Source organism: Panicum hallii, chromosome 4, assembly GCF_002211085.1.
Source record: "Panicum hallii strain FIL2 chromosome 4, PHallii_v3.1, whole genome shotgun sequence".
NCBI classification, from domain to species: Eukaryota; Viridiplantae; Streptophyta; class Magnoliopsida; order Poales; family Poaceae; genus Panicum; species Panicum hallii.
In genome coordinates this window covers 6,986,973-6,995,696 of record NC_038045.1, presented here as the reverse complement: position 1 = coordinate 6,995,696, position 8,724 = coordinate 6,986,973, and the positions used below count along the sequence as shown (strand labels likewise).

At 44.3% G+C, this 8,724-nt stretch overlaps 1 long non-coding RNA gene across 1 annotated transcript; it reads right to left on the bottom strand.

Moving 5' to 3' along the window:
* Positions 1 to 1,814: 1,814 nt before the first annotated feature.
* LOC112889008 lies at positions 1,815 to 4,575 on the bottom strand. Its single transcript, XR_003227985.1, has 2 exons — positions 4,352 to 4,575; positions 1,815 to 2,031 (listed from the first exon to the last, which is right to left on the bottom strand). It is a non-coding gene; the product is annotated as an uncharacterized LOC112889008 (long non-coding RNA).
* Positions 4,576 to 8,724: the final 4,149 nt, after the last annotated feature.

Sequence of the window (8,724 nt, the reverse complement as noted above, 5' to 3'; positions counted from 1 at the left end):
GGTTGAGCGAGGAAGGGAGATATCCATCCTGTCACCCCTAAGGACCGAGTTGATGTGACATCTCACCTAGCTTCTTGTCGTGCGAACCACTTGACCGTTGTATGGGCAACGGCTTAGCATAAATCCCACTAGTTAGCCTGATAGCCATCAGGAGAGCTGAGAGCAACGGGTGATCAAGGAGACGGGATAAGCTCTGTGTGACTTATACCCCGGTTAAACCTCGGTGATAGGTCGAATGACCCCTTGATGGATCCCGTGGTGGCTAGTCAGGTCTAGCTAAGGTGGGTAATGGCTTTGTTGGGATCTGCACCGGCACTAAGGTGTTCGTGCTGTGGTACCCCACCTGTGGGTAAAGTTGCACACCTCTGCAGAGTTAAAAATCTATGCGAATAGCCGTGCCCACGGTATTGGGTAAGTTACGGTGTGGTCACATAACTAGTGTTTATCTTGGGAATGGATGGGCTAGTGTGAGTTGTTTGGAAAAGTGTCCGGCAGTTGTGCCGTGTGCTACGGCGGACGGGGAGTCCGGTAGCAGTTTAAAACTGGGATCCTGTGTGGATCAACATCGTGTGCTCCTTGGTATTGGAAAAACTTGTTTTGAAAAGTGTTTTCAAAATGAACCCCTGCATATAACCGAGTTTTTCCGCAAACAAACCCTAACCGTACCCTTGGATTGTCCTTTGCATTAATTTCTATACCCCCCCCCGTGGGTGTGATTGGACTTGCTGAGTACGTTTGTACTCACCCCATTCCTATTTTTACAGTGGAAGACCCAGACTACGTCCCCGAAGACAACGAGTAGGGTTTCGTCCTGCACCCAGTCTTGCCTGTGGTTGAGGCCACCGTTGGATTCCGCATGGCGCAAGACTCTGATGATTCTCTTTTCGTAGCTAGTGTAGTAGTGTGGGTTCTGGTTGTAATCCTCGCGATAGTGGCGCTTCACTGCCCATTACCGCGTAGAGTTGTACGGTGATGTACCATCTGATGTAATAAAAAGTGTTATCAGCCTCCTGGGACTGATAAACCAACACTTTTAAGTCTTCCCTGATGGGGGGACGCTTCAGGAACAGCGCCCAAGGACATCATCATCATCGTTGCCGGCAAAGCCGGCACGGCTTTCGCTAGCGTTTATTTCCACAAGCCACCTTGCACATGGACATATTAGAGATGCAACACCCAAAGCTAGGTGCCGCCGCCGCACCCCCAGCCTGCATCCGCCATCAGGTGTGCTAGCCACGGACAAGGCCCGCAGCAAAGGTGGTCGCACACAACTCCAAATGTCGCAGCCACAAGCAAGCAGTTGAGCATCGCTATCGGCACATGCCTCGAGAGCCGAACAGGCAACAACTTGTTGTCAGTGCCGGTCGTGAAGAGGGTCCCACGACCCCAGATCCGTGGTGGGAGGAGGCGGATCCAACCGCACGCACCGGATATGTTGCCACCAACACCGGAGCATGACGGCAGTGCACCCACATGCAGAAATGGCCAAAATGGGTCAGGAGGTAGGAGAATAGAGAAGGAAAAGCCTCGACGCCACCGTACGGGCTTCCGGCAGCCGGCTTTGGCAGCAGCGCGGCCAGGAAGAAGGCGGCAAGCGCTTGGGTAGTACTGAGAGGGATGCCACCCGTGTTGCTTGGGTAGCATTGGGAGGGATGCCACCCGTGTTGCTTGGGTAGCATTGGGAGGGATGGCACCCGTGTCGCCTGGGTGATGAACTAAATGTCTTTTTTTTTTCCCTCTATTCATCTTTAAAGTTATGATTATTTTAGTTGTGACTGAAGTCGTCATCAGTTTTGAGTCATCACTTTGCCATGAAAAATCAAAAACACAATATAGATGGAGTGATGGATACATTAACTAATGTGGGGAAAAGTGCGATCTTTGTTTTATTGTTGTGAATAAAATTTTCTCCTCTTGGTTCATCATGGCATGCTGTCAATCCGGCTTCTCAATGGCCACAACAAGAACTAGGTGGAACAGGACCAGGACTTCCATGATCATAGTCGCCCTTGAACACATGGGCCCCATAGCCTGCCTTGGTCAAAATTACCAAGCATGAGTTCAAACAGAAAATGGTAGAAATAGGCAAAAAATAATTAAGTACATTTTGAATACTTTCTAATCATCCCTTAGTTTCAAAATATAAGGCACGGTTTTTTCTTTGAGCGGTCTCCAAAAAGACTTTATCCTTTGCTTTCTCTCCAGTCAGGAAATCACAACCATAAAACAGCTCCAGCTTCGGACAGGAAACATGGCGTTTCAGACCAGCAAAGCAGTCTATTTTCTATTACTGCTCCTTGTCTGAACATCAAGATTTCTTGATCGGAGGTAGTACTTTCAAATACAAATCCAATTATATATCACTTTTGTATAAAGAGATTTACATATTGTAAGACTAACTGTTTACTGAATATTATAAGGTTTGAATCTTAAAATCGGGGGTGTGGGGCTTATGTAATAAAAGGAATGGAAGGAATATAAGTTAATGAGCACTTTGGTTTTACCTCTAAACGCGAATTCCCCTATGCTTTCTGAAAAGGAATAATTTTACGAGTGGTGCATCATCATATTGTGCTTTACAGATTATTTTGGTGGTTCAAATAATGTCCATTTCGTTTTGAATTGTTACTTTTCCGATAATTTCGTAGTATTTAACAAACTTCTCAAAGATTTAGAAGTGCTCCATTTTGATCCAGTGATATTTTACTGTATATAAGTATATTTACTATTACTACCTCCTTTCTTTTATTTCCTTGTCGTTTTTCACATTAACATAGTCTCAAATTCATACTTAAATTTATTGAAAATATAAGAAAGAAGTCTACATGACCCCTCAAACTATCGCGGCTGGATTACTTCACCCCCAAACTATAAAACCGGATGTTTAATCTCCTCAACTATACAAAACCATTTACTTATTAACCCCTCGTCTAGTTTTGCTAAGCGGTTTTATACACATGGCATGTTGTGGTGGACAAAAATGCTGAGGTGGATCATGACTTGCTCGTAAGTGAGAAGCTCTTCTCCTCTCTCTTCTTCTCCCCACTCTCACCCATAGCTGCTCGCCTCGCCGTGATGCGGGGCGCCTACACCAGTGTGCTGCACGGGACGCAGCGCATGGAGCGGCGAGTTGGAGTCACCCCACGCCAAGCTTCCTTGCTGCTGCACGACACACTCGCCATTGGCGCAGTGCCCGATCTTGCAGGCCATCCGCGCTTCTTTCCTGCTCCCCCGCGCCCCACGCTCGACCTCGCAGACCACCGACACCCCTTTGTGCTGCCGAGCCTCGCCGTGCTGGGGCTCGCAGGCAACATCCTCGCCGGAGCGTTCCCCATCGACAACTTTGGAGAGCTGGAGCTCATTGACCTGAGCGGCAATGACTTCAACGGCTCCCTTCCGTTGGACTTCGGCGGGAGCCGGCTCTGGCCGCTAAACACGTCAGTGGTGAAGGAAGAGTACCGGCGGCGGGAAGGGAGGGGAGGGGGGGGGGGGGCAGCCAGGACCTGTCCTTGTCTACGTTGGTGGCAGCGAGCTGGCGGACGAGCGCACGGCAGCGAGGAATAGGACCGGTAGGAGGGATGGGAAGAGGGAGGAGAGAAAAGTTTCCCACCTACAAGTGGGTCTCATGTGTAAACTAATCTACCACAGTATTTCTGTCCATCTCAGCATGCCACGTGTATAAAACCGCTTAGCAAAACCAGATGAGGGGTCAAGTAAATGGTCTTGTATAGTTGAGGGGATTAAATATCCGGTTTTATAGTTTGGGGGTGAAATAGTTCAATCGCCATAGTTGGGCTTTATATAGACTTCTTCCATAGTATAATTATCCGAAATTATTTTCCTAGAAAGTAATACTAAAACCATTTTTCTACAAGAAATATTATTACTTTGGTAATGATGGTAAATTTGGACTGTGATTGTTTTAGTGTTCACATGTTTGCCGTCAGTGATCTTCTGTCATGGAGGGACTCTATGCATATATTTGTATTTTATTTATTTTCCATAATAGGTTTGATATTAATATCTATGGCTACCTTGGCTCAACAATGTATTAACAAAGGAGCTAGCCGACTGATTTGCGTCAACAAGTACTTAATCAAGCTTACTGTACAGTTCGCCTACGTACGCGCCCCTGGCTGCCGAGGACAGAGATGCAAGATACGGAGTACTAACCCATTTGACAAATACGTATGTGACATCTTCTTACAGAGGTGTGCAGCCAAAGTTCTCCGGTTGTGACATTGATTTAAGAACAACTATATATTTGGACATAAGAAAAAACAAAACCCCCCACTCCCTCTCTCACACAGAAAATTAAGCCTAGAACATGGTTCTCAGAGGATGCACTCACCGGTGTTCGCTGGGGTTTCGGGAGGAGCTTGGGGGTGGCCGCCATGGGAAGAGACCGGAGGGTTATTGCTGCCAACGTGGCTGCCCGGGGCAGCCGGCGTAAGGCCGCTCTTGCGACCGCTGCTGACCAGCGCCAAGTTGAGCAGCACAAGCATGAGCATGGCCAGGGCGAGGGAGCGAGAACGGGCAGCCCCCATGGTGAAATAAACTAGCCTTTGCCCAAACGTGGACTGAAGGGAGATAGCAGTCTTCAGGATGCCACTGTTATTAAAAGGAGCGGATCAGAACTCCCTGGGCCAGAGAGTTAGCTGTTAAAGGGTAGTATCGAAATATTAGCTGTTACTAGTGGCTATATTTGCTGCTGCTACTCACAAGTTTTGTTGTTCCTGCGGCATCCACATCGCAGGAAGTTGCTAGGAAATTGTCCTCTTTTGTACTCTACCGTCCTAAAATTGTAAGCTAGCCGTGATTTAACTCGACGTTAACCACGGAGTCGTACTTTGACTGCTATTTTACAAAATAAAAATAAATCAAGCACATAAATTTGCTAAAAAGGTTAGGGCCTGTGTTTAACTTAGTCATAGTATGGCACTGTGGATTAGTCAGCACATGACAATGCTAAGCAACTATAAAGCAGATGATTAATCATGTGGCATAAACCGTTATTAAGTCGAGGTGGGGATGACGATATGTACTTTACCGAAGAAGACCCTAGAGATGAAAGTCACACTTTTTTTATAATAATGATAAAAAAACACACATTTTTATATAATATATTGCTTGTTGGAGTTTAATCGTTAAAAACACAGTGTATTTTCAAAATATAAATCTGATATCGCAACTTGTTTATAGCACAGTCTTTTCATGTTATTCGCAGTTATAAGTTTCAATCTTAAAATACATGTAGTATTTTGAAATACGAGATGCAATTAGTAACACCACAAAACATGTCATGAGTTCAACATCTTGGTATGAATGCTAGGATGATTTTACATGCTATATATATATGTCGTCGCTTTGCTTTCCTATCCGTTGAATGCTAAGGTGACTACTGATTGTAACATCTCAACCATTTATTATGGAGCTTTTGAAACAGATGCTAATAGCCTAATCTTTACATATTTCTAAAGCGTGTAGTATTTACACCGGAAATTTTGGTTTAGTTCAAAACTCATGGCCGACAAGCGGACCCAAAGCATATTAGTATAACAGTGGCTGTCCTCTGTGCCGTCCTGCAAATCTGGAGGACCATACGCACATGCCGACTGCCCCGCTGGGCGCCGAAGGCAGGAGCTCCGCCCACCACAAGAAATCTATTGAGCTACGATGAATTTGACGTGACGTTTTCAGAGAATGTCACGAACGTTAATGCATCTAAGATGTTTTTCTATTTTCCATCATGGATGTGCATCGGTGGATATTCAAGCCCAAAATTCAATTACAACATTTAGGCGAACCATGCAGTTTTGGTGAGGAGCATGGTTGGAGACGCGTAGATGTTTAGGTTTTTGACCCAACAAATGGAACGAAAAGTTTCATAACTGGTAGTGAATCTTTGATCATATTATGATAGAGAAAATTGTGTATTATGGACTAGAAAAATGTGTATTATGGGCTGGAATTTTCTAAAATTGTGAATTAATTATGGTTGTAATGCATATGATGATATATAGGCTGAAAACTGGCCCAACTTTGGTGCGCTGAATTTTTATGGTATATTAGTGGGTTAGCATTTTAGTTGATACAATTGAAATTAATAATGGACCAAAAATATTGTATCAGCTTATGGGCCTATTTCACAAATTCTCGTCCACGTTAGCAGCAATCTCAGCGTCCATGTCATCGGGCACGCGTCCTTGGCCACGTCATCTTTCACTGTCATCAGCCATGTCAGCCGCTACGTAATCAGCCACATCAGCCTACACGTCATGCACCACGTGTTATCGGCCACGTTAGCTGCCATGTTATCGGCCACGTCAGCCGCCACGTCATCATCCCCACCATATCATCAGCCACATCACCTATTACTGATGTAGCTGTTTGATCCATGATGAATATTAACACACGTCTGCTCCTTTTGTAATTCAAACAATCTGGCAAGGTCGTCCTCAAAGCGAAAGGGGAAAAAGAATTTCCACTGTTTCTCACCGGAAAGAGAGCGCTGCTACATACACAATAACACAAAGAATACATTTTTTTTTGCGGATACATCATACATTACAAACATAGTAACATATAGATTTAAAGCTTGGTTCACGTGCGTTCAGACTTGTCATGAGCAACGCGTGAATTGAGTTCACGTCGTCGTACGGAGAACTATTTCAGTCAGCTCAAGTCTTCGGCTGCCAGCAGAGGTTGGTGGCTTATCATGATGTCACTCGATCTCTTAGTCTTAGTCTAATGTCACAAGTGCCAAACTTTGGCGGACAGCAAGGAACAGGTTTAGACTGATGAACACATTGCAGTCCTTCATGCAAGTCACTGTTAGTCCATGTAGTACAACTCTCTGCAAATTCTAACTCATTCATAGCAGTTGCATTGCATCTGGCGAGCACTTTGACTGACATGAGTTGGATTTTAGTTGTCAAGTCAGAAGACTTAGGTCATTTCTTTTGTTGCTAATGTGAATGCTGGTTCACATTATATTATACTGACACGTTGCCTGCATTCCATGTCCGAAAACATCCAAAAATCCAGAGCAACATTTTGTTTTCAAATTTGCACCCATAACTATATTAATTAATTCATTTGCCTCTGAATGAAATTATCTATCTTTTTCTCCACGCCCAATACACCAGGGCCACGCCAGGGCATCAGTGTCTTGAGTATCGACAGTATGAATGCCAGAGATGATCAATGTTTGGGAAAGGCTCTCTACAGCCTTGCAGGACTCATGGGTATCCCTCCCCATTTCCTCACAGACTAGTAGTTAATCCGGGAGACTTACTGCGGTTCGATCCGCGAATCGGGAGTAATCTGTTCTATCCTCCACCGCTCCTCTCTAGCTCAGCATCCGTTCTCTGAAATGACTATATTAGTACGTGGAGTTTTCTCGCATGCATGCATGCATACTGTCCAAGATGGAGTTTGTTGAAATTTGTTTTGAATGTTTGTACATCTAGGTTGCGATTCGGATTTGTGATGTAATTGGTGGATACGGAAAGAAGTTTGGTTGCGCTTTGTATCCTCAGGCATTATTAATATTAGGTAATCACCGTTGTAATCGTAGATGACCAAGGGCAATAGGTGTTTGTGTCGACGGCAGTCAGAACGGCAGAGTTGTGTCAAGCACGGCATCCGGTGTTCTTGCTATTCTATACGGATTATAAGGTGTCCGTGCATATTACGTAGAGAATGACTTCAGTCAGATGCTCTGCTGCCGGCCGAGCTCGTCAATGCTGTCAACCCTCAGTCATAGCCTGAACGAACCTGCACGAGGTATATTCGTGAGAGCCAAAACTCATGTTTGGAAAAAATTGAAGAAATATTCTCATCGCCTTTGTATCCTTCTAACCGAACTTGAATTGGAAGATCGCTCGTGGTAGTATAGTGGAGCCTGAGAACACAATTCATTTGTAACTTCTAGCAACACAAATTCTAACTTAATTCAGATAGGATAGAATTAACCGGGGACTTCGACTAGCTAAGATGAATTTTAGTATGAGATTGAAAAAAAAACTATCAAGTTAGAATGCAAAAGAAAAAAATTGTAAGGCTTACAAATTTGCATCTTCATAGCTGCCTTTGGTACAAGTTACAACTACTTGCTGAGCGGTGAGCGCGACTATATATTCATGTTTACTCGATATGGTGTTCATGTTCTTAGCATGTGTGTGGCGGACGCGCATGCATGGGCTGTTTGTGCGTCCTTGTTGTGTCCTTATATAAAGAAAGAAAAACAACGAGTGGTCGTCGTTGCTAATTCTACAAAAGTTTCTGTTCTGCTGTTTCAGCCGAGTCAGTACATGGTTGATACTTGGTGGCATCTGATCTATCAGAGTCCAATGTCTGTCAAAGTCTGGACTGCTTTCTTGGAGTTTTCAGTGTCCTTTTCTTTGCCGTCAACGTAACGAGCCTGCCCATCCTAATGACAAGGTTTGTCTTTTTAAAAAACAAAAATTAACAAGGAAGGTTTGTCAAATGGATCAGGCCGGATACAAGATGCCCAAGCAAGGTTCCCAGAATTCGAATTCTAGGACAACAGTTTCAAATAAATTTTGGTTCTCTCTTTCCACATAGTCTATGATAAAAGGAAAACAGAGTATTACTGATCGTTGGTCATGGCTTTTACAAATAGAGTTCGGCAACTATTTCCAAATAATTCAAGCAGAAGAAAACTTAGTGACAAGGTACCGAATGTTTTGATTGACTGCT